This window comes from Odocoileus virginianus, chromosome 7, assembly GCF_023699985.2.
Source record: "Odocoileus virginianus isolate 20LAN1187 ecotype Illinois chromosome 7, Ovbor_1.2, whole genome shotgun sequence".
NCBI classification, from domain to species: domain Eukaryota; kingdom Metazoa; phylum Chordata; class Mammalia; order Artiodactyla; family Cervidae; genus Odocoileus; species Odocoileus virginianus.
The window spans coordinates 69,541,880-69,567,492 of record NC_069680.1 but is presented as its reverse complement, the minus strand read 5'-3'; positions in this window follow the sequence as shown (position 1 = coordinate 69,567,492).

Genomic DNA, 25,613 nt, shown 5'->3' with positions numbered 1-25,613 from the left:
TCACCTTGCTTATAGTTTCCTTTGTTGTGCAAAAGCTTTTAAGTTTAATTAGGTCCCATTTGTTTATTTTTGCTTTTATTTCCAATATTCTGGGAGGTGGGTCATAGAGGATCCTGCTGTGATTTATGTCGGAGAGTGTTTTGCCTATGTTCTCCTCTAGGAGTTTTATAGTTTCTGGTCTTACATTTAGATCTTTAATCCATTTTGAGTTTATTTTTGTGTATGGTGTTAGAAAGTGTTCTAGTTTCATTCTTTTACAAGCGGTTGACCAGTTTTCCCAGCACCACTTGTTAAAGAGGTTGTCTTTTTTCCATTGTATATTCTTGCCTCCTTTGTCGAAGATAAGTTGTCCATAGGTTCGTGGATTTATCTCTGGGCTTTCTGTTCTGTTCCATTGATCTATATTTCTGTCTTTGTGCCAGTACCATACTGTCTTGATGACTGTGGCTTTGTAGTAGAGTCTGAAGTCAGGCAGGTTGATTCCTCCAGTTCCATTCTTCTTTCTCAAGATTACTTTGGCTATTCAAGGTTTTTTGTATTTCCATACAAATTGTGAAATTATTTGTTCTAGTTCTATGAAAAATACCATTGGTAGCTTGATAGGGATTGCATTGAATCTATAGATTGCTTTGGGTAGTATAGCCATTTTGACAATATTGATTCTTCCAATCCATGAACACGGTATATTGCTCCATCTGTTTGTGTCCTCTTTGATTTCTTTCATCAGTGTTTTATAGTTTTCTATGTATAGGTCTTTTGTTTCTTTAGGTAGATATACTCCTAAGTATTTTATTCTTTTTGTTGCAATGTTGAATGGTGTTGTTTCCTTAATTTCTCTTTCTGTTTTTCATTGTTAGTGTATAGGAATGCAAGGGATTTCTGTGTGTTCATTTTATATCCTGCAACTTTACTATATTCGTTGATTAGCTCTAGTAATTTTCTGGTAGAGTCTTTAGGGTTTTCTATGTGGAGGATCATGCCATCTGCAAACAGCGAAAGTTTCACTTCTTCTTTTCCTATCTGGATTCCTTTTACTTCTTTTTCTGCTCTGATTGCTGTGGCCAACACTTCCAAAACTATGTTGAATAGTAGTGGTGAGAGTGGGCACCCTTGTCTTGTTCCTGATTTCAGGGGAAATGCTTTCAACTTTTCACCATTGAGGGTAACGCTTGCTGTGGGTTTATTATATATAGCTTTTATTATGTTGAGGTATGTTCCTTCTATTCCTGCTTTCTGGAGAGTTTTAATCATAAATGGATGTTGAATTTTGTCAAAGGCTCTCTCTGCATCTATTGAGATAATCATATGGTTTTTATCTTTCAATTTGTTAATGTGGTGTATTACATTGATTGATTTGCAGATATTAAAGAATCCTTGCATTCCTGGGATAAAGCCCACTTGGTCATGGTGTATGATTTTTTTAACATGTTGTTGGATTCTGTTTGCTAGAATTTTGTTAAGGATTTTTGCATCTATGTTCATCAGTGATATTGGCCTGTAGTTTTTTTTCTTTTTGTGGCATCTTTGTCTGGTTTTGGAATTATGGTGATGGTGGCCTCATAGAATGAGTTTGGAAGTTTACCTTCTTCTGCAATTTTCTGGAAGAGTTTGAGTAAGATAGGTGTTAGCTCTTCTCTAAGTTTTTGGTAGAATTCTGCTGTGAAGCCATCTGGTCCTGGGCTTTTGTTTGCTGGAAGATTTCTGATTACAGTTTTGATTTCCTTGCTTGTGATGGGTCTGCTAAGATCTTCTGTTTCTTCCTGATTCAGTTTTGGAAAGTTATACTTTTCTAAGAATTTGTCCATTTCTTCCAAGTTGTCTATTTTATTGGCATAGAGCTGTTGGTAGTAGTCTCTTATGATCCTTTGTATTTCAGTGTTGTCTGTTGTGATCTCTCCATTTTCATTTCTAATTTTGTTAATTTGGTTCTTCTCCCTTTGTTTCTTAATGAGTCTTGCTAATGGTTTGTCAATTTTGTTTATTTTTTCAAAAAACCAGCTTTTAGCTTTGTTGATTTTTGCTATGGTCTCTTTAGTTTCTTTTGCATTTATTTCTGCCCTAATTTTTAAGATTTCTTTCCTTCTACTAACCCTGGGGTTCTTCATTTCTTCCTTCTCTAGTTGCTTTAGGTGTAGAGTTAGGCTATTTATTTGACTTTTTTCTTGTTTCTTGAGGTAAGCCTGTAATGCTAAGAACCTTCCCCTTAGCACTGCTTTTACAGTGTCCCATAGGTTTTGGGTTGTTGTGTTTTCATTTTCATTCATTTCTGTGTGTATTTTGATTTCTTTTTTGATTTCTTCTATGATTTGTTGGTTATTCAGAAGCGTGTTATTTAGCCTCCATATGTTTGAATTTTTAACAAATTTTTCCTGTAATTGATATCTAATCTTACTGCACTGTGGTCAGGAAAGATGACTGGAATGTTTTCAATTTTTTTGAATTTACCAAGACTAGATTTATGGCCCAGGATGTGATCTATTCTGGAGAAGGTTCTGTGTGCACTTGAGAAAAAGGTGAAGTTGATTGTTTTGGGGTGAAATGTCCTATAGATATCAATTAGGTCTAGCTGGTCCATTGTGTCATTTAAAGTTTGTGTTTCGTTGTTAATTTTCTGTTTAGTTGATCTATCCATAGTTATGAGTGAGGCATTAAAGTCTCCCACTATTATTGTGTTACTATTAATTTCCTCTTTCATACTCATTAGCATTTGCCTTACATATTGCGATGCTCCTATGTTGGGTGCATATATAATAGTTATATCTTCTTCTTGGATTGATTCTTTGATCATTATGTAGTGTCCTTCTTTGTCTCTTTTCACAGCCTTTATCTGAAGGTCTATTTTATCTGATATGAGTATTGTGACTCCTGCTTTCTTTTGGTCTCCGTTTGCATGAAATATTTTTTTCCAGCCCTTCACTTTTAGTCTGAATGTGTCTCTTGTTTTGAGGTGAGTCTTGTAGACAGCATATATAGGGGTCTTGTTTTTGTATCCATTCAGCCAGTCCTTGTCTTTTGGTTGGGGCATTCAACCCATTTACATTTAAGGTAATTATTGATAGGTGTGGTCCTGTTGCCATTTACTTTGTTGTTTGGGGTTCACGTTTATACAACCTTTCTATGTTTCCTGTCTAGAGAAGATCCTTTAGCATTTGTTGAAGAGCTGGTTTGGTGGTGCTGAATTCTCTCAGCTTTTGCTTGTCTGTAAAGCTTTTGAATTCTCCTTCATATCTGAATGAGATCCTTGCTGGGTACAGTAATCTAGGCTGTAGGTTATTCTCTTTCATTACTTTAAGTATGTTCTGCCATTCCCTTCTGGCCTGTAGGGTTTCTATTGATAGATCAGCTGTTATCCTTATGGGAATCCCTTTGTGTGTTATTTGTTGTTTCTCCCTTGCTGCTTTTAATATTTGTTCTTTGTGTTTGATCTTTGTTAATTTGGTTAATACGTGTCTTGGAGTGTCTCACCTTGGGTTTATCCTGTTTGGGATTCTCTGGGTTTCTTGGACTTAGGTGGCTATTTCTTTCCCCATTTTAGGGAAGTTTTCAGCTATTATCTCCTCGAATATTTTCTCATGGCCTTTCTTTTTGTCTTCTTCTTCTGGGACTCCTATGATTCGAATGTTGGGGCATTTCACATTGTCCCAGAGGTCCCTGAGGTTGTCCTCATTTCTTTAGATTCTTTTTTCCTCTCTGATTCATTTATTTCCACCATTTTATCTTCTACCCCACTTATCCTATCTTCTGTCTCCGTTATTCTACTCTTGGTTCCCTCCAGAGTGTTTTTGATCTCATTTATTTCATTATTCATTTTAAATTGACTCTTTTTTATTTCTTCTAGGTCTTTATTAAACATTTCTTGCATCTTCTCAATCTTTGTCTCCAGGCTATTTATCTGTAATTCCATTTTGTTTTCAAGATTTTGGATCATTTTTATTATCAATATTCTAAATTCTTTTTCAGGTAGATTCCCTATCTCCTCCTCTTTTGTTTGACTTGGTGGGCATTTTACATGTTCCTTTACCTGTTGGGTATTTCTCTGCCTTTTCATCTTGTTTAGATTGCTGTGTCTGGAGTGGGCTTTCTTATTCTGGAGGTCTGTGGTTCCTTTTTATTGTGGAGGTTTCACCCAGTGGGTAGGGTTGGATGATTGGCTTGTCAAGGTTTCCTAGTTAGGGAAGCTTGCATCAGTGTTCTAGTGCATGGAACTAGATTTCTTCTCTGGAGTGCAATGGAGTGCCCAGTAATGAGTTTTGAGATGGGTCTATGTGTTAGGTGTGACTTTGGGCAGGCTGTATGTTGATGCTCAGGGCTATGTTCCTGTGTTGCTGGAGAATTTGCATGGTATGTCTTGCTCTGGAACTTACTGGCTCTTGGGTGGTGGTTGGTTTCAGTGTAGGTATGGAGGCTTTTGGATGGTCTCTTATTACTCAGTGTTCCATGTAGTCAGGAATTTTCTGGCATCCTCAGGTTTGGGGCTTAAGTCTCCTGCCTCTGGATTTCAGTTTTATTCTTTCAGTGGTCTCAAGACATCTGCAACTATACAGCACTGATAATAAAACTTCTAGGTTAATGGTGAAAAGATTCTCCACTGTGAGGGACACCCAGAGAGGTTTACAGAGTTACATGAAAAAGAGGAGAGGAAGGAGGGAGATAGAGATGAGCAGGAGGAGAAAAGGGGGGGACTCAGGAGGAGAGAGACAGATCTATGCAGTTGTCTGTTCCCAGAATGTTCTCCGTAGCCCAGACACCCACAAAGATTCACAGAATTGGATTGGGAAGAGATGGGGAAAGGAGGAAATAGAGGTGTTCTGAGGTAGAAAACAGAGAGTCAAAAGTGGGAGAGAGTAATTAACACACTCCTGAATAAAAGTGGGAACTGAATATTGGATTCTTAAATGTCCAAAATTTATATCACATACTGAAAAACAAAGATTAAAAATCTAGAGTAGAGGTTAGACTCTTAATAATACAATATTAAAAACAAAAACACAAAAAATTTTAGAAATGTATATGAAGTTCGGTTTAAAAATAGGGCTTCTCTTTTTTTTTTGCAAGGTTATAGTGAAATGACAATGAAAATTAAGGAGTAGTAGAGGAGTAATAGAGGACTTTAAAAGAAAATAAGAGAAAAGGAAAAGAAAAAAAAAGAAAAGAAAAAAAAACAAGAAAAAAATTTTTCCTAATTAAAAAATCATAAAAATCTATGAAAATGAAAGTTAAGGAGTAATGGGGGAGCAATAGGGAATTTTAAAAGAAAATAAAAGAGAAAAAATAAAAAAGAAAAGAAAAAAAATTTTTAATTAAAAGAAAAGGTAAAAATATATCTAGGAATTTCTCTGGAGCTATTATGGGCAGTGTGGGTTCGGTTCAGTTTCAGATAGCTCCTCGTTCCAGCTTACACTTCTCGATATCTACAGGCCCCTTCCAGTGTAGTCAGTGTTCTCTACAGGGATTTTAATCTGTTGCACCGGTCCCTTCTGAAGCAGTTCCCTTTGTTTATTTGGCTTCTGTTTGCTGGTCTCTTCAGTGCCTAGTTTCCACCCTGACACAGGCGGGTGGAGGTGGTCTCTTGTTCAGGTTCGCTAGTTCCATCGCGCTGCGGGGAGGGGGCAGCGCTGCTTTCCCCGTCTATGCTGCTCAGGCTCCCGGCTACTCTATATGGAGCGTGCCCTGCGCTGAGCGTGGTTCCACAAAGCTGCCCCTGCGTTTTGTGCCTTCCCCGGTCCAAGCAGCTCAGGCAGCCAGGAGCTTGATGGGCGCATTCTCCCCGGGTGTGGTACGCCTTCTCCCCTCCGTGGTCCCAGCCTCAGTTTCCGCCCGTGCTGGTCAGGTGTGTGCGCCTTGTGTTTAGCCGCGACCCTCCCGGCGGATGTCGACCATCCAAAATCTCAGGAAGTCTTTGGTTAGAAACTGGAGGCCTGCTTGCAGTGTGGTAGGGGATGCCGTCTTTGGGGCCGAGCCTGCCCCTTTCCCCTCCACCCTGCCTCCTGCCTCTGGCGGGGCTGGGCCAGTCCGCAGCCTGCAAGCTCTTCTCTGGACTTGCTCGGTCCCTTTGTTCTGCGAACGGCCGGCAGTGTGTTCGGGCCGGTTAATTTTCTCTCTCTCTTTTGCTGTTCCACAGTTTAAGTTGGTATCTCACAAAAGCTCCCTCCACTTGCCCTCAGGGCACTCAGGCCCGGTCCTTACCCTAAGCAATGCCACCCGCTCCTCTCCGTTCCGCCCCCACTTGCTGGTGGCGGATGCGGGCGTCTGGGGTACTTTTCTGCTGGGAGTTGCTTTTAGGCACGTAATCTGTGGATTTTATTTATTTTTCCTCCCAGTTAGGTTGCCCTCCGAGATTCAAAAACTTCCCCCAGACCCACCAGTGCGAGGGTTTCCTGGTGTTTGGAAACTTCCTCTATTAAGACTCCCTTCCCGGCACGGGTCTCCGTCCCTAGCTCTTTTGTTTCTCTTTTTATCCTTTATATTTTGTCCTACCTCCTCTCGAAGACAATGGGCTGCTTTTCTGAGCACCTGATGTCCTCAGCTAGAGGTAAGTTGTTTTGTGAAGTTTGCTCTGCGTTCAATTGTTCTTTCAATGAATTTGTAGGGGAGAAAGTGGTCTCCCCGTCCTATTCCTCCGCCATCTTGGCTCCTCCCCCCATATTTCTTTATTTAACCAATCTGAATATTTGATAATTTGGATATTTCTAGTTTGAAGTTATTTTCAAATGCTGTAAGAAATAGAAATGGAAAAATATGTTTGCACACATTTCCAATGATTTCCTTAGGTAAAATTTGTAGAAGTGGAATTATTAGTGACAAGGTTATGTGTGGTTAGATAGCTAACACATTGCCGTGCTGCTATATAGGAAAGTTCACACCCATCAGCAGAGAATAATAGCACAGAATTAGAGAAAACTGCCCGTTTGACCTAATGGAATCTAAAATATCTTGGAATGAATAGAATTTTATTTGGATCTTAGTGAGATTGAACAAGATTTCATAAATTCATTGAGTTCTTTGTGTCTTGTGTCTTGTTAATTCCTTAATTGTGACTGTTACTTATATTCCATAGGGTTTGGGGCTTTTATTGATCAAGATTTGTGTAAGATTTTTGAAAATAACCTTTTGGCAAAGATTTTACAACAGTAGTTTGCCACTTTGTCTCAATTTTTAGTGATGTTTTAGGATACATGAATTTTTAGTGATCAAATATAATTCCTGTGTGATATAAGATATATTTCCTAGAAATTCCACTGCCATTAAGAAATCACATAATTAACATATTAAGCCTGGGTTTTACATGGACTTCTTTGGTCAATAGAAAATTCTCTTTCTCTCTTTTGGAATGATGTGAAATAGAACTCTGTCCCCAAATCTCATCATTTTCAGAATTCAGAAACATGAAATCTCTCTAGATTTATTTATAAAGCAATTATATATATATATACCATTATATATATATAATTATATATAATATACAATTATATATATGTATGCATTATATATATCTTTTTAGATTCATTCTTAGGAGAGAAATGAAAGACAGAGATCAGGTAAGATATTTTTAAATGCTTCCTGTCCCTTTATCAATAAACAGTTTTTTGCTCCCTGTACCCTATCTATCATTAATTTACTTTTGAGTCTAGATTTAGGAAAAAGGAGATTTAGGACTTAGATAGGATGAAACTAGATCAGAGAGACTAAGAGAAAAAAGAACATCATATGAAAAAAAGGAAAAAAGCATATCCTTTTGATCCCAGTTGAATTCTGCAAAGACGAGGCAGACAGAAGGAGTAAAAGACTATGAGAAGTCATGTCTCACTGCCTCTGCTCCCCATGGTATAGCAGCAGATGGACAAGAGGCAGTTCTACAACTCCTGGTTCCCTCAACCTGAATACACATGCCAGAGACTCAGTTGTGTACCCAAATCTGTTAGAGGATATGGAGGAACTAAAAGGAGAGGCAGGGCAGAAGAGTCCTAGTTTCAGGCAAAGGCCCCTCAAGATATGAGAAAATCGAAACCAGAGGCAAATAATGGTGACTGTTCACCACAGTGTGTAGTTTCATCGTATCTCCTCAAAAAGTCAGATGGAACCAGCCATACCACAGAAGTCACCAAGGAGAGATCACTTCTGCTTGGTCATTCCATGGCAGCCACACAAAATGAGCCAGATAACACTGACTAGATCCAAGGAACCCACCTCTTCTGTTTTCACAAAGTCATACCATCTAAATCACCTCCCTCCCCCAGACTACTACTAGGAATGATCTTTGAAAAGGCAAGCATGAGAATAATCATTTGCCTGAGTCATCCAAGCAGAGACTCATTTTCTTTGAAAGGCAGTTTAAATTATTGGAAAGAACACAGATTATAAATTTGGACTAAATACAGTTATTTTCTTTTTTTACCCACCCCACTGTAGGATGGAAGGGAACTCATGCAGCAAACAAGGGCAGTTATAAAGGAATAAATTCTAAACTGCTTTGCACACTCCAGTTAATGAGATTGAATTTTTTATACTAATACAACACAGACATGTGTACATACACACATTTTCCTTCCTTTTTATTTTTCTAGTTGTTTTATAATGATAACACTGCATTTTCTTAGAAGAGAAGAAACATTATTTTTTGAAAACTGACCCTGTCTTCTTGATAGTTCCTCAGCAGCTATGTATCTCAATAGACTTCAAGAGCAGTTGGACCATTTTACTTAAGCATATTTTCCATGTGTTTACTTCACAGCCTACTTGGTAAATCTGAGTTTAACCAACACAAATATCCAAATCATGGGCTACCACTGTTTATAATGCATATTTAAGAAGATCTCCAAATTTTTCATCTGAAAATTAAATTTCAGAGATGAATTGGATAAGATGAGAAAGGCATAGGTGTTTTAGCTTACACCAAATGTGATCTAATTCTATTTTTAAAAGAACATGTTAGCAAAGCTACTCCTGTAGAAAGGGACAATTAAAGCTTAATAAATTATTCCTAAGGACTTGAAAAGATGCAACCACCTTTTCCAGACCCTTTATGAGTCATTCTTAAACGGACTTATTTTATCTTGAATTAGACTCAGAGTTATCCTTAGATAAAAGTAACAATAAAGGTAATAGTGAAGTTGAAGACCTCATATTTATTAAGCACTTACTGTGTGCTAGGCCCTTGAAATGGTTTTTAGGACTTAATCCTTCCAACAATCCTTTGAGGAAGTGCTGCACTTATTCAGATGTTAACAATTTAGCAAATTGGTACTCGAGAACATGAATTAGCTCATGCAGGTCTGCAATTAGGGAGCAGCATGCCTGACATTCAAGTCTGTGTCCTCCAAAACCAGAGCCTGTACTTGCCCTTCTGCTTTTATCCTCAGAATATGTTTGCATCTAACTAGTACAGTCACTATGAAGAACAGTGTGGATATTCCTTAAAAAACTGGAAATAGAACCGCCATATGACCCAGCAATCCCATGCCTGGGCATACACACCGAGGAAATCAGATCTGAAAGAGACACATGCACCCCAATGTTCATCGCAGCACTGTTTATAATAGCCAGGACATGGAAACAACCTAGATGCCCATCAGCAGACGAATGGATAAGGAAGCTGTGGTACATATACACCATGGAATATTACTCAGCCATTAAAAAGAATTCATTTGAATCAGTTCTAATTAGATGGATGAAACTGGGGCCCATTATACAGAGTGAAGTAAGCCAGAAAGATAAAGACCAATACAGTATACTAACGCATATATATGGAATTTTAAAAGATGGTAACGATAACCCTATATGCAAAACAGAAAAAGACACACAGATGTACAGATCAGACTTTTGGACTCTGTGGGAGAAGGAGAGGATGGGATGTTCTGAGAAAATAGCATTGAAACAAGTATACTATCAAGGATGAAACAGATTGCCAGTCCAGGTTGGATGCATGAGACAAGTGCTCAGGGCTGGTGCACTGGGAAGAAGACCCAGAGGGATGGGATGGAGAGGGAGGTGGGAGGGAGATTGGGATGGGGAACACATGTAAATCCATGGCTGATTCATGTCAATGTATGGCAAAAATCCACTACAATATTGTAAAATAATTGGCTCCAACTAATAAAAATAAATGAAAATAAATAAATAAATGTCTATAAAAAGTAGTCAAGAAAAAAAAAGAATGTTTGCATCTATGTATCAGTGGAGGCAGTGCACTTAGAGGCTGGAAGTCCATATTCATGTCATACCTTTGCCCAGTCTTTACTGCATCATGAGGAGAAGGAAACGGCAACCCACTTCAGTACGCTTGCCTAGAGAATTCCATGGACAGAGGAGCCTGGTCGGCTGGTGTCCACGGGGTCGCACAGTGTCGGACACGACTGAAGCGATTTAGCATGCATGCATGCATTGGAAAAGGAAATGGTAACCCACTCCAGTGTTCTTGCCTGGAGAATCCCAGGGACAGGGGAGCCTGGTGGGCTGCTGTCTATAGGGTCGCACAGAGTCGGACACAACCAAAGTGACTTAGCAGCAGCAGCAGTAGAGCATCATGCTAAACAAATGATCTGTTACATGCTTTGAAAAACAGAAGATTTTGTGAATATTAAATAGATTTCCATTTCTCTCTCTAACAGAAGATGGTACCACTACCTAACTCACAGAGTTGTTTTGAAGGTTTTATTAGATAATGCAGTCAGCTCCCCGATCTGCGGTCTTATTTTTCTGTTTCATTTAACCATGGTTAGTTGTGGTCCACAAATATTAAATGGAAAATTCCATAAATAATTCATAAGATTTCAATTTCACATCATTCTGAGTGACAGGATGAACTCTCAGGCTGTCTGCTCCATTCCATAAGGGGACGTGAATCACCCCTTTGTCCTGCACATCCCCCTGTTACTCACTTAGTAGCCACTTTGGTTCTCAGAGCAACTGTCTCAGCACTTGTATTCAGCTAACACTTCTTTTACTTAATAACGGCCCCAAAGCTCGAGAGTAGTGATGCTGGCAACTCAGATATTCCAAAGAGGAGCCAAGTTCTTCCTTAAGTGAAAAGGTAAAAGTTCTCAACTTAATAAGGAAAGGAAAAAAAAATCATATGCTGAGGTTGCTAAAACCCACGTTAAGAACAAATCTTCTAACTCTGAAACTGTGAAGGTGAAATAAATTCACACTAGTTTTGCTGTCACATCTCAGGATGTGAAAGTTCAGCCACCGTGCAGGCTAAGTGTTTAGTTAAGATGAAAAGGCATTAAAATTATATTATGAGATATTTTGAGAGAAAGACCACATTCACATAACTTTTATTACAGTATATTGTTATAATTTTTCTATTTTACTATTGATTATTGTTGGTAGTCTCTTATGGCACCTAATTTATCTTTTTTAAGATTTGTTTACTTTTTGGCTGTGCTGGGTCTCCCATTGCTGTGTGCAGGCTTTCTCTAGTTGCAGTGCTATGGCTTCTCATTGTGGCAGCTTCTCTGGTTGTGGAGCACGGTCTGTAGGTACATGGGCTTCAGTAGTGGTGGTGCACAGGTTTAGTTTTCCTATGGTATGTGGGATCTTCCTGGACCAAGGATTGAACCCATATACCCCGCATTGGCAGGCAGATTCTTTACCACTGAGCCACCAGGAAAGCTCCTATGTCTAATTTATAAATTAAACTTTATCATAGGTAAGTAATAGGAAAAAGCATAGTATACATAGAGTTCAGTGCTATCCATAGTTTCAGGCATCCACTGGTGGTCTTAGAACATATCCCCCACGGATAAGGGGAACTATTGTATATAGAGTATATTTTCCATATTCAGTCAGATCCTTGTAAATTATAGCAATTATTACTGGATTTGTATATTTAAAACCACTTCTATTTTAAAGCACTCCATAAGTATAAGATGATGCTAGTCTTCCAGAAGTAGGCCATAGAACAATGAACACATCCTTGAAGCATACAGTGTTAAACAAAGAGCTATGCGTCCAGTGAGAGGAGCTGTGCTTTCCTGCCCTCTGATAGTTTTATCCAACCTCATGTCCCATGACTTTCCAACAGATCCTTTCTGTGTATCCCTCAGAAGCACAAGGGTCATCCTAGACCATGTTCCTTTCTTCTTGCTCTGCTTACTCAACTGGAAAGATTCTTCTCTGTGAAAAACTTCCTCATATAGCAAAGCATGGAGTTTTGGGAACAACAAAGGTCTGAGACCAAGATGCCAGCCTGAGATGTCCACGTGAACCCAGCATAAGTGTCCAGCAGTGCAGCTTACTCAGTGGGGACAAAGCTTCCATGCTCTTAGTGAGTTTTTCCCTTCAGTAATATTCAGAGGACCTCCCTTATTAATACATGGTGAAAAGTATTAGATCCAGTGCAGCTCAGCCCAAGAGGACATTGGAGTGGGATAGTGAAATTGTAGGTACAAATTTCTATAGAAAACATATACTTTTTCATCAAATTTACCCAAATTAAAATATGTGGCTCCATTCACTGAATCCACACATTTGTAGGCTTTGGAAAAGAGATAGCAGCCAAAATTTTCGCAAAGATTTCTGATATAGGAAAGGAAGCATTTAGTTGGGCATGCAGCAATAGCAGAACTACCCTGGAAAGCTTCTGAATAATTTCATTTGAACAGTCTCTAAGCACATTTGCAGCATAGAGATAAGACTTTACAAACACCCACTGGCACCTCATCTTTGTGCTCATCTCTAATAGCATCTGCACATAAAATTATATTTGTGCTTTAACAAGACACAAGACAGTGGGGAAACAAAAAAGTAATAAAATATATTAGAAGGCCATTTTGACATTCATGTCTTTATTCTCTATTGTTTAGACAGGAGCACTAAACAAGCTTACACATACAGTGAACTTCTACCCCAGTTGATAAAGCATGCATCAATGTCACTTTCCCAGGTGGCACTAGTGGTAAAGAATGCACCTGTCAGTGCAAGAGATGCAGATTTGATCCCTGGGTCAGGGAGTAGGAAATGGCAAACTGCTCCAGTATTCTTGCCCAGATAGAGGAGCCAGGCAAGCTACGGTCCATGGGGTTTCAAAGAGTTGGACACAACTGAGCATGAATGCACACACCAATGTCAAACCAGATGTTTCACTTTCTCTTTTACTTTTAGAGTTAATTTTTAACAGTATAATCTCCAGTGCTCTTCTAAATAAAATAATTTTATTAGTGAGTATCTTATGCTTATTCAAGATAATTCTTTTCATATGCCTTTGGCTGTGGTATCATGAGAAACACTATTAATAGAAGATTCCCATGCTATTTGCATTCTTTAAAAAAAGAAATATACTGCCCATACAAAATTTCAACTAAAGTATCATGTTTTACAAACATCATATACATTTATAGGCAATTTGAATTATCTTATTTATTCAAATGTCCAAACTATACTAATATAAAATAGCTATTCCACATTTCAATTTTTAAAGCACCAGAAATTAATATGGTGGGATGATTGACATAGGTTCTACCAGCAGGGATTCTAATATCAGATACTCTTGCAAATTTACAAGACCTGATATTTCACTAAAGTTAAAGTGTTCACATTTGTTGTCATCTAATTTACATAGTAATTCTTTTGCAGTTCATTGGGAATCATCCATGTCCCAAATAATTTTATATTATTAACTCTCTAGAAAAGCATTTTTGATGCATTCATTTAATCATTCAATCATTTAACAAATATTTGTTTATTGCCTACTATATGCTAAATCAGGCATTGAGCTAGTTGCTGGAGTGAAAGCAATGAACAAAATTAGTAAGTTTAGTTCTCATTCTTTGTAACAAGTCACAGCATCCCCATCTCAGTGCCTCAAATCAAATCTGTAATAGCACAAGTGAAAATGAAAGTTGCAAAACAAATAAAATTAAGTTATAGTGTATGTTCTTACTATTCTGAGCTTAACGTATTCAATGTTGACTCATATATATCAAACCTCTTATCAGTCTTAACTTTTAGCACATTTATGAAATTGCCCCCTTAAGACATGTGTCATTTCAGAAGAAACTGGGTGAAAACTGTTCAAAATCTCCGACAGAAAACAAAAAGTTATGCCCATAAGAATTCTCCTATCCCCGTGAGTATTAAACATCATGACTTTAAGATTAGAGAAGCCATTACCAAAAAGTACTTGTATCTCATCCCCAAGACAGATAAACTGGAAGTTAAGAGGCTTGGGATACAGTCCTGGAGAAATAGGGGGACTTATTTGTTGTCCAAATCTGGACACGAAAGAGAGTACATGGGGCACTGACCCAGGAGTAGAGGTAGAAGCTAATACAGCTGCCCATGGATAAATCACTTAACCTCTTTGGCCACCGTTTTCTCTGTCAAATGGAAACAATAACACACAAGGTTATGAAAATATGAAATATGAGATTAAGCATAAAAATCATTTGAAAATGTATATGTTACACAGATTATGATTTAGCTGCTAAAAAATAATCATTGACTTTTCAGTTTGCCCTGTGAATTGACTCTGAACAATCTTTTAAAAAATATAGACAGTATAGCATCCAAAAGTTATTGTAAAACACCAAGGAACATCCTTAAAAAGTTATCAGGGCCTCTAATATCTTTTTGCAGCTAGTCAGTTAGTAGCAGTACTATTTTCTAATTATAGCCATTCATCAATGAGAACAAGGGAAATAGAGAAAAGTAGCACCGTGAATGGTAATAGAAACTTGCATCCCAACAGGTGGCATAAGCTGATGGAAACACCCATGACAAACAGGCAAACCACACTGCAGTTCTGAACTGCCAAATCCTTATTAATCTTTGGGGAAATTTTTCAATCTGCAGCTGTGAGTCTGACCTAAAATATATTTTATCTGAAAAGAACAGTACAGTAGCTTTTCAGATAGCAGTCAATGTTTTTCCTTTCCATAAATCATTCACTTTTATCCTAGAAAGGGCAAAAAAAGAAAACTGACCAAAAGCAGACATAAAACATTTAATTCTTTATTAGGAAGGTGAAAAAAATCAAATATGGATTTTGACAGAACCTAAAAAGTCAGGATAAACACAAATGGAGTTTGTGTTATGATGTTCTGCAATAATGGAATAAACACCCAATGTAGGAAGCCTACACAGGTGCAATGAGCAAAATAGATACAAGGGTGATTAAAAAGGACTCTCTGTAAAGGAAAACAAAAGAATTAAAGAAATAAAATGAACAATAAAATTAGGCAAAGAGAAAAAGATGGAAGGAAACTGAATTCCATCATATAAAATAAAAAAACTTCCTTATTTGTAATCACCAAGTGTTTGGTAATTTATAAGACTGCAAGGATTTTATGTGGCCTCTAGATGTGATAGAAAAACCCAAATGAACTTTTTGACCAACCCAATAAAATCAAAGGATTGGAAAGAGACCACACTAAGTGCACAGAAAGATCAGGTAGTCAAAAACAGGGGAGAACTTCCCTCCTCTTCAGTTCCCAAAACAAGATGATTTGTCACTATCAGTGCCAGAAATATGACAACATACAGCCAGAAGTAAAAGATATTCCCCATATCTCACATAGTTATCACAACAATCTGGAAGACAAACTGCTAGTTTTTGCTCCAGTGTTATTTCTCATCTTCCTTAGTAATGGAATCTGATTACTGGCTAGATATGTTTTCAGTTCAGTTCAGTCGCTCAGTCGTGGCTGACTCTTTGCAACCCTATGGACTGCAGCACGCCAGGCTTCCCTGTCCATCACCAATGGCTGGATTTTACTCAAACTCACATTCATTGAGTCAGTGATACCATCCAACCATCTCATCCTCTGCCATCCCCTTCTCCTCCCACCTTCCATCTTTCCCAGCACCAGGGTCTTTTCAAATGAGTCAGTTCTTTGCATCAGGTGGTCAAAGAATTGGAATTTCAGCTTCAGCATCAGTCCTTCCAGTGAATATTCAGGACTGATTTCCCTTAAGATGGACTGGTTGGATCTCCTTGCAGTCCAAGGGACTGTCAAGAGTCTTCTCAAACACCACAGTTCAAAAGCATCAATTCTTCAGAGCTCAGCTTTCTTTATGGTCCAACTTTCACATCCATACATGACTACTGGAAAAACCAAAGCTTTGATTAGATGGACCTTTGTTGGCAAAGTAATGTCTCTACTTTTTAATATGCTGTCTAGGTTGGTCATCACTTTCCTTCCAAGGGGTAAGTGTCTTTTATCTTCATGGCTGCAGTCACCATCTGCAGTGATTTTGGAGCCCCCAAAATAAAGTCTGTCACTGTTTCCTCATCTATTTCCCATGAAGTAATGGGAACAGATGCCATAATCTTAGTTTTCTGAATCTTGAATTTTAAGCCAACTTTTTCACTCTCCTCTTTCACTTTCATCAAGAGGCTCTTTAGTTCTTCTTCACTTTTTGCCATAAGGGTGGTGTCATCTGCATATCTGAGGTTATTGATATTTCTCCTGGCAATCTTGATTCCAGCATGTGCTTCATCCAGCCCAGAATTTCTCATGATGTACTTTGCATATAAGTTAAATAAGCAGGGTGACAATATACAGCCTTGATGTACTCCTTTCCCAATTTGGAACCAGTCTGTTGTTCCATGTCCAGTTCTAACTGTTGCTTCTTGACCTGCATACAGATTTCTCAGGAAGCAAGTCAGGTGGTCTGGTATTCCCATCTCTTTCAGAACTTTCCACAATTTGTTGTGATCTACACATTCAAAGGCTTTGGAATAGTCAATAAAACAGAAGTAGATCATTTTAGCTGAGAATAAAAGCACATTTACCAACCTTTCTCGTAAGTTTTAGCAGTCATATGACCAAATGCTAGCCACTGGGTTCTAAGCAGAATTGTCTTCAAGAAGTGATTCTAAGGGGGAATGGGCCTATTCAAATTTGCTTCTTCCTCTTTCCTACTTTCTTAAGATATTAGTGTGATTTCTGAAGCCCAGGCAACAATGGTCCAATATACATATTTGATATTAAAAATGATAAAGCAAAATATAGAAATGATAGTGAATCAATTAGAATGGCTCCAAACTATAGAACCCTGGATGTTATTACATGAGAGGGAAGTGACCCCCTATCTTACTTAAATCATTGAATTTGGGGGGCTTTACTAACAGCTAAAAATTACCCTAGTGGTAAAGAATCATTTAGTTAATATTAAAAGTTTATTCTTTTATGGATGACTTATAAGTATAAAATAATACCAGTGGCATTTTCCACATGGAGTTTCTTAAATATCTTGGAATACAATACTTACATAACAATTCAAATTTTTCATTGTACCTTTTAAACATTTATCCCATTTGCTTGTGTTCTCTCTCTCTCCCTCTCCTTCTCCCTCTCCCCCCACATCTTCTTCTCCTGTTCCCCAATAATTTATAATTGCTATCACTCAGTACTTCAGCTTACACCTCTTAAACATGAAGATATTTTCTTACATAATTGAAAGTGCTATCTTTATGGCTAAACTAATTAATAGTAATTCTATAAATCATCTAATATATAGTCCATAATAAAATTTCCCCAGTTATGCCAAAAATATTTCTTGAAAGACCTAATAAATAGATATCTGGCAAGCCTAATTAATTAAAAAGATTAAATTAAATTAAAAGAGATACATAAAAAATAAACTACATTGGAAATGAAAAAATTACTTAACTAGATATATACACTTGAGATGTAAAAGCAATAGCATTATGAGCAACTCTAAGACAATAATTTGAAAACTTAGATAAAATGGAAAAATTTTTCTAAAAATAAAATTTTATATATCAAGAAAAAACTTGAAAATGTTATTAATCCAGTAATTATTTTAAAAAGTAGAATTGATAATAAATTTCCCCTATCCCTGAAAAGCATGGATTTCAAAAAGTTTCAGTATTATTTCAAGGAACAGATAATCCTTATTTTATACAAATTATTCCAGAATCTCAAGTTGGAAAGTTCTCCAAACCTCTTATAAGGCACATATAACCTCATTACAAACAACTGATGGAAGGAACTAATAAACTATAATCATGGACCAAACTTAACTTAGGAATAAATACCATAAATAAAAATATTTAAAACTTGATCTCAGTATGTGTTTTAAAAAATAATAGGCTACCCATAAGCAATCTCTAACCTAAGAATACAATTTTAGCATTAGAAAATATATCAACATAATTTAGAAATAAGGTGAAAATGCAAGGGAAAAGACTATTTTCATGCATAAATAAAGACTATTCAAAAAATCAACACCTGGTCATTTTACTAAAAACAAAAAGAAAAAAGTAGCAGAGTAAGTATAGAAGAAAATGTCCATAAACCAATAAAGAAGAGCCACTATTCCTTTAGCAAATACACACTGGATACCAAAACTTCGAAAACCCCCTGAACTTTCAGATTCGGGAATAAAGGAAAAGATTTCTCCACTCAGGAGCAAAGTAAACTGCATAGAACACAAGTTTTGTGTGCCAGCTGGGATTCCCTTCTCTGCCTCTTCCTTATTTCTGTTGGTTAATAGCTCACTTGAGATGAATTGTCCAACAATTTCAGTTTTAGGTGAAATACCGCAAAAACAAAATGTGGACTCTGGTTTCTTGAGATGCTGTTGAGATGCCAAATAGTGCAATTATGGTCTAAGACACAAGCAATAGACGCTCCAGAAGGACTTGTCTGAGACCTAGTTAGTTTTCTTGTGGGGTGAATCTCAACAAAGGTGAACAAAGGATGGGAGGAACTAGGTAAATATATACTTGTTTCTATTTCCCCTTCCCAGACTGCTGCAAGATGTGATTGTTCTGTGGCAATTATCAAGCCCCCATCTGGAGCAAGCACCTCCTCAGAACGGACCACATCAGCTGTGTCTCTTTGCGGTATGTGTTGAGGCAGCGTTTGGTGCATTAACACAGAGAGCATGATGGTGCTTTACTCTTTTCCTGGCCTCCTGGCTTGCTTTACCCACAATCCCTCTGTTCTGAGCTCTCAGTTACTAAGGATTAGCACTTTCATCCCAGAGAAGGCAATGGCACCCCACTCCAGTACTCTTGCCTGGAAAATCCCATGGACAGAGGAGCCTAGTAGGCTGCAGTCCATGGACTCGCTAAGAGTTGGACACGACTGAGAGACTTCACTTTCACTTTTCACTTTCATGCACTGGAGAAGGAAATGGCAACCCACTCCACTGTTCTTGTCTGGAGAATCCCAGGGACGGGGGAGCCTGGTGGGCTGCCGTCTATGGGGTCGCACAGAGTTGGACACAACTGAAGCGACTTAGCAGCAGCAGCACTTTCATCCATGCCTCAGTTCCGCTTTCTAGAGGACCAATGCCAATACACAAGCTCGATAAAGTCCCTTTATTTCGATAATGTGAGATGCCTAAATCACTTAAACTTAAAGGAACAAGACAGTCAACTGAACCCAAACACTTATAGTGGATAGCCACCTTGCCCAAGATATTGCCCAGTCCCAGGTTAGCCTGCACCTGGTGACTGGTTGGTTAATAATGTGAGGTGGAAAAGCCTAGGTTTCTTATCAGAAAGGGGACTTCTTTGTAGGGAGTGCTCCCTATGAGACTGACTGATGCTCCTGTTGCCTAAAATAGCTGAATCAAAAAATACATTATTTACAAATTTAATATTACCAAGGTTACCCCCAAAATGACACACAAAAAAAGCAATTTAAAAAATTTAGCAAGGTAAAAGGGAGTAGAAATAATACTTAAAACACAAAAGTACTTCTGTAAGATTAATATGATGAACTAAAATATATGTGTGTGTGTGTGTGTGTGTGTGTGTGTGTGTGTGTATATATATATATATATATATATATAAACTATTCCTTGGTATTAAGGAAGCACTTAAAGAGTTAAAAATAGAAATAATATTTTATGGTTTCCTCTGATTAGTGCATGTTTCTGCATACTGAACTTTTTCATACATTTATTTCTTTAAATTTGTATCAGCCCATTTTGTTGCATAACCTTCTGTTCTTTCAATGGGTGGCATATACTATACATCTGAATATCTTACACTGTCTTAAGGAAGATTTTTTTTTTCAGAGTGTTCTTTTATTTTCATTTCCTCAGGAGGTGATTTTCAGGTCTTTTTAATTTTTCAGGTGTATTGGTTACCTTTCTTTGTATACTTTGGAATTTTTATATATCTTTATATGAGAGCATCTTTTTTCTGTATCACTCCTACCTGTTTCATTTAATCACAGGTGCCTAAACATAGGCCAGTAGTGGCTCAAGATCTAAGCCAGATCCCTCCCAGGTGCTCAGAGTCTCTTTTTCAACAGGATATCAAAGATCAATGCCCTAAGGCCAGCACCAGGCTTGGTATGTTTCCTGTTCTTATTCCTATGAATAAGAACAATATGTAATTGTTTTTATTCAATCCACCCACTCTTTCTTGGTGAAACCTCTAGCAGCTTCAGGTTCAAAAAGCATTCACAGATGTTTTTCAGACTTCAATCATTCTTGAGGATCATTTCTCAACCCCTACCACTGCCCCATTTCACATGGTATCTGGCTCTACTCCCAGGCCATATATATACCATGTTTTATTCCTATTTCCCACAGGAGTTAAACTATTTGCTGTCACTTTCTGTTTCCATCCCCAAATCCAGTGGGTTGCTTCAGCTTCAGAACCTATGCCCCACTCTGTGTTTCCTTTCTGTTTCTAGCTCACTGATATGTTTATCCATTTTGTTACCCATTTCTCATCTCTCATCTTAATTGCCTGAAGTTTACACAAGGGACAGGGAAAGTTATAGGGACTCATGTTTTCATCTACTGAAAATCCATAAAAATGCAAGTTTTTCAAAAAAACGTAGATGCCACTGTTCATGCATTTGGCATCATGTAAAACAAGAACCCAACTCAAAGTTTCTTGAGTCATTTCAGGACTTCTATACAGACTCATCCAGCAGTTTAACATCATCAAGCACTAAAGTGTCTTCACTTCTCCTCTCCCACATGCAGAGTTAGAGTCAGTTTAAAGCTGGTTTCACCCCAAATCACAAGGTGGATGCCAGCAGTAAATGAGGCTGTATACTTATTAGTTCACATCTGGAAAGAAGAGGAGGTTCATTCCTATGGTTCTTTTGGTATCAAGAAACTTCTTCCTTCACAAGCCTCCACAAACCTTCCCTAACCATCATTGGCCCAAGTTGTACTAGCCTCTGGAAAGATAAGTATGTTTGACATAATTAGGTTAGATCAGTGGCTCCCAAATTATAGCTCCCAGGAACTCCTGAGGACCCCTAAGATCATTTCAGGGATTCTATGGGGTCAACACCATTTTCACACATGAGGTAGAAAACCCAAAAAGACTGCCCAGCTCACTGGTCATAAAATAAATCTCCTGTATATTAGCTATTCAAAGTTCTTAATGTCTGACAGTATATAATACGTAGAAGTCATAGCTATACTGAGCATTTATAAGAAGAGAAACAGGACTTAAAAACATGAAACCATCTTATTGGGTTCTATGTACAAGCCTTCAACTCTTCCTCTTACTTTGCTCTGAATGGCTTAGACTTTCTTTTTGTAATCTAGGAACTATGAAGGAGAATTCAAAAGCTTTACAGACAAGCAAAAGCTGAGAGAATTCAGCACCACCAAACCAGCTCTTCAACAAATGCTAAAGGATCTTCTCTATAGACAGGAAACACAGAAAGGCTGTATAAATGTGAACCCAAAACAACAAAGCAAATGGCAACGGGACCATACCTATCAATAATTATCTTAAATGTAAATGAGTTGAATGCCCCAACCAAAAGACAAAGACTGGCTGAATGGATACAAAAACAAGACCCCTATATATGCTGTCTACAAGAGACCCACCTCAAAACAAGAGACACATACAGACTAAAAGTGAAGGGCTGGGAAAAAACATTTCACACAAAAGGAGACCAAAAGAAAGCAGGAGGTGCAATACTCATACCAGATAAAATAGACTTTAAAATAAAGGCTGTGAAAAGAGACAAAGAAGGACACTACATAATGATCAAAGGATCAATCCAGGAAGAAGATATAACAATTATAAATATATATGCACCCAACATAGGAGCACCACAATATGTAAGGCAAATGCTAATGAGTATGAAAGAGGAAATTAACAGTAACACAATAATAGTGGGAGACTTTAATACCCCACTCACAACTATGGAAAGATTAACTAAAATAGTAAGAACATACCTCAACATAATGAAAGCTATATATGACAAACCCACAGCAAGCATTACCCTCAATGGTGAAAAATTGAAAGCATTTCCCCTAAAATCAGGAACAAGACAAGGGTGCCCACTCTCACCACTACTATTCAACATAGTTTTGGAAGTTTTGGCCACAGCAATCAGAGCAGAAAAAGAAGTAAAAGGAATCCAGATAGGAAAAGAAGTGAAACTCTCACTGTTTGCAGATGACATGATCCTCTACATAGAAAACCCTAAAGACTCTACCAGAAAATTACTAGAGCTAATCAACGAATACAGTAAAGTTGCAGGATATAAAATTAACACACAGAAATCTCTTGCATTCCTATACACTCACAATGAGGAAACAGAAAGAGAAGGAAACAATACCATTCACCATTGCAACAAAAAGAATAAAATACTTAGGAGTATATATACCCAAAGAAACAAAAGACCTATACATAGAAAACTATAAAACACTGATGAAAGAAATCAAAGAGGACAGAAACAGATGGAGAAATATACCGTGTTCATGGATTGGAAGAATCAATATTGTCAAAATGGCTATACTACCCAAAGCAATCTATAGATTCAATGCAATCCCTATCAAACTACCAACAGTATTTTTCACAGAACTAGAACAAATAATTTCACAATTTGTGTGGAAATACAAAAAACCTCGAATAGCCAAAGTAATCCTGAGAAAGAAGAATGGAACTGGAGGAATCAATCTGCCTGACTTCAGACTCTACTACAAAGCCACAGTCATCAAGACAGTATGGTACTGGCACAAAGACAGAAATATAGATCAATGGAACAGAATAGAAAGCCCAGAGATAAATCCACGAACCTATGGTCACCTTATCTTCGACAAAGGAGGCAAGGATATACAAGGGAAAAAAGACAACCTCTTTAACAAGTGGTGCTGGGAAAACTGGTCAACCACCTGTAAAAGAATGAAACTAGAACACTTTCTAACACCATACACAAAAATAAACTCAAAATGGATTAAAGATCTAAATGGAAGGCCAGAAACTATAAAACTCCTAGAGGAGAACATAGGCAAAACACTCTCTGACATAAATCACAGCAGGATCCTCTATTACCTACATCCCAGAATTTCAGAAATAAAAGCAAAAATAAACAAATGGGACCTAATGAAACTTAAAAGCTTTTGCACAACAAACGAAACTATAAGCAAGGTGAAAAGACAGCCCACAGATTGGGAGAAAATCATAGCAAACAAAGCAACAGACAAAGGATTAATCTCAAAAATATATAAGCAACTCCTCCAGCTCAACTCCAGAAAAATAAATGACCCAATCAAAAAATGGGCCAAAGAACTCAACAGACATTTCTCCAAGGAAGACATACAGATGGCTAACAAACACATGAAAAGATGCTCAACATCACTCATTATCAGAGAAATGCAAATCAAAACCACAATGAGGTACCATTATACGCCAGTCAGGATGGCTACTATCCAAAAGTCTACAAGCAATGAATGCTGGAGAGGGTGTGGAGAAAAGGGAACCCTCTTACACTGTTGGTGGGAATGCAAATTAGTACAGCCACTATGGAAAACAGTGTGGAGATTTCTTAAAAAGCTGGAAATAGAACTGCCATATGACCCAGCAATCCCACTTCTGGGCATACACACCGAGGAAACCAGATCTGAAAGAGACATGGGCACCCCAATGTTCATCGCAGCACTGTTTATAATAACCAGGACATGGAAGCAACCCAGATGCCCATCAGCAGACGAATGGATGAGGAAGCTGTGGTACATATACACCATGGAATATTACTCAGCCATTAAAAATAATTCATTTGAATCAGTTCTAATGAGATGGATGAAACTGGAGCCCATTATACAGAGCGAAGTAAGCCAGAAAGATAAAGACCATTACAGTATACTAACACATATATATGGACTTTAGAAAGATGGTAACGATAACCCTATATGCAAAACAGAAAAAGAAACTCAGATGTATAGAACAGACTTGTGGACTCTGGGAGAAGGCGAGGGTGGGATGTTTCAGGAGAACAGCATTGAAACATGTGTATTATCTAGGGTGAAACAGATAACCAGCTCAGGTTGGGTACATGAGACAAGTGCTCGGGCCTGGTGCACTGGGAAGACCCAGAGGGATCGGGTGGAGAGGGAGGTGGGAGGGGGGACTGGGATGGGGAATACATGTAAATCCATGGCTAATTCATTTCAATGTATGACAAAAACTACTGTAATGATGTAAAGTAATTTGCCTCCAACTAATAAAAATAAATGGAAAAACAAATAAAAAATAAAAGTAAAACAAGATTAAAACTTAAATATCCTTTTTCCCTGGCTTTGAGATATTATTGGCATGTAATCATTGTAAGTTTAAGATGTACAACATAGTTATTTTATTGTGTGTGTATTGCAAAATGAGGTTTGTTAACACATCCACCACCTGATATAGTTGTAATTTTGTGTGTTTGGTGAGAACTTTTTTAAATTTATATTAATTGGACGATAATTACTTTACAATATTGTAGTGGTTTTTGCCATACATCGACATGAATCAGCCATGGGTGTACATGTGGTGAGAACTTTTAAACCTTCAAATACAGAATACAGTATAGTTAATTGTAGTCACCATGCTATACATTACATCTTCAGAACATATCCATCTTATAACTTAAAGTTTGTACCCCTTGACCACATTCATCAATTTTCTCCACCCCTCATCCCTGCATCCACCTCCATCCCCACCCTCTACCCCTGGCAACTACCAACCTGCTCTCTGTTTCTGTGAGTTCAGTTGTTTGGACTCCACATATATGAGATCCATATGATAGGAGATCACACAATATTTGTCTTCGTTTGAGCAAAATGCCCTCAAGTTTCATCCATGTTGTCACAAAGGGCAGGATCTCCCTCCTTATAGCTGAATAATACTTATATTATTCATTATATGGATAATTTCACATCTTCTTTACCCATCCATCTATCGATTAACCCTTAGATTGTTCCCATGTCTTGGTAAACAATGCTGTAATGAACACAGAAGTGCAAGTATGTTTTCAAGGTAGTGACTTCATTTCCTTTGAATTTCCTTTGAACCTGAAGTGGGAGTTCTACATCATATGATGGATCTAGTTTTAATATTTTGAGGAACATCCATAGTGTTTTCCACAAAGGTTGTACTAGTTTAAAATCCCACCAACAGTGCACATGTTCCCTATTCTCCACATCTTCATACATACTTGCATCTTTTGTCCTTTTTATAATAGCCACTCTAGTAGGCATGCAGTGATATTTCATTGTGGTTTTGATTTGCCTTTCTCTGATGATTACTGATGCTGAGCACTTCTCATGTACCTGTTGACCATTTAAATATCTTCTTTGGAAAAATATCTGGTTAGGTCTTTTTCTTTTTAAGTCGGATTATTTGGTTTTTGTTTTTTACTATTGAATTGTATTGCTGTGTGCTG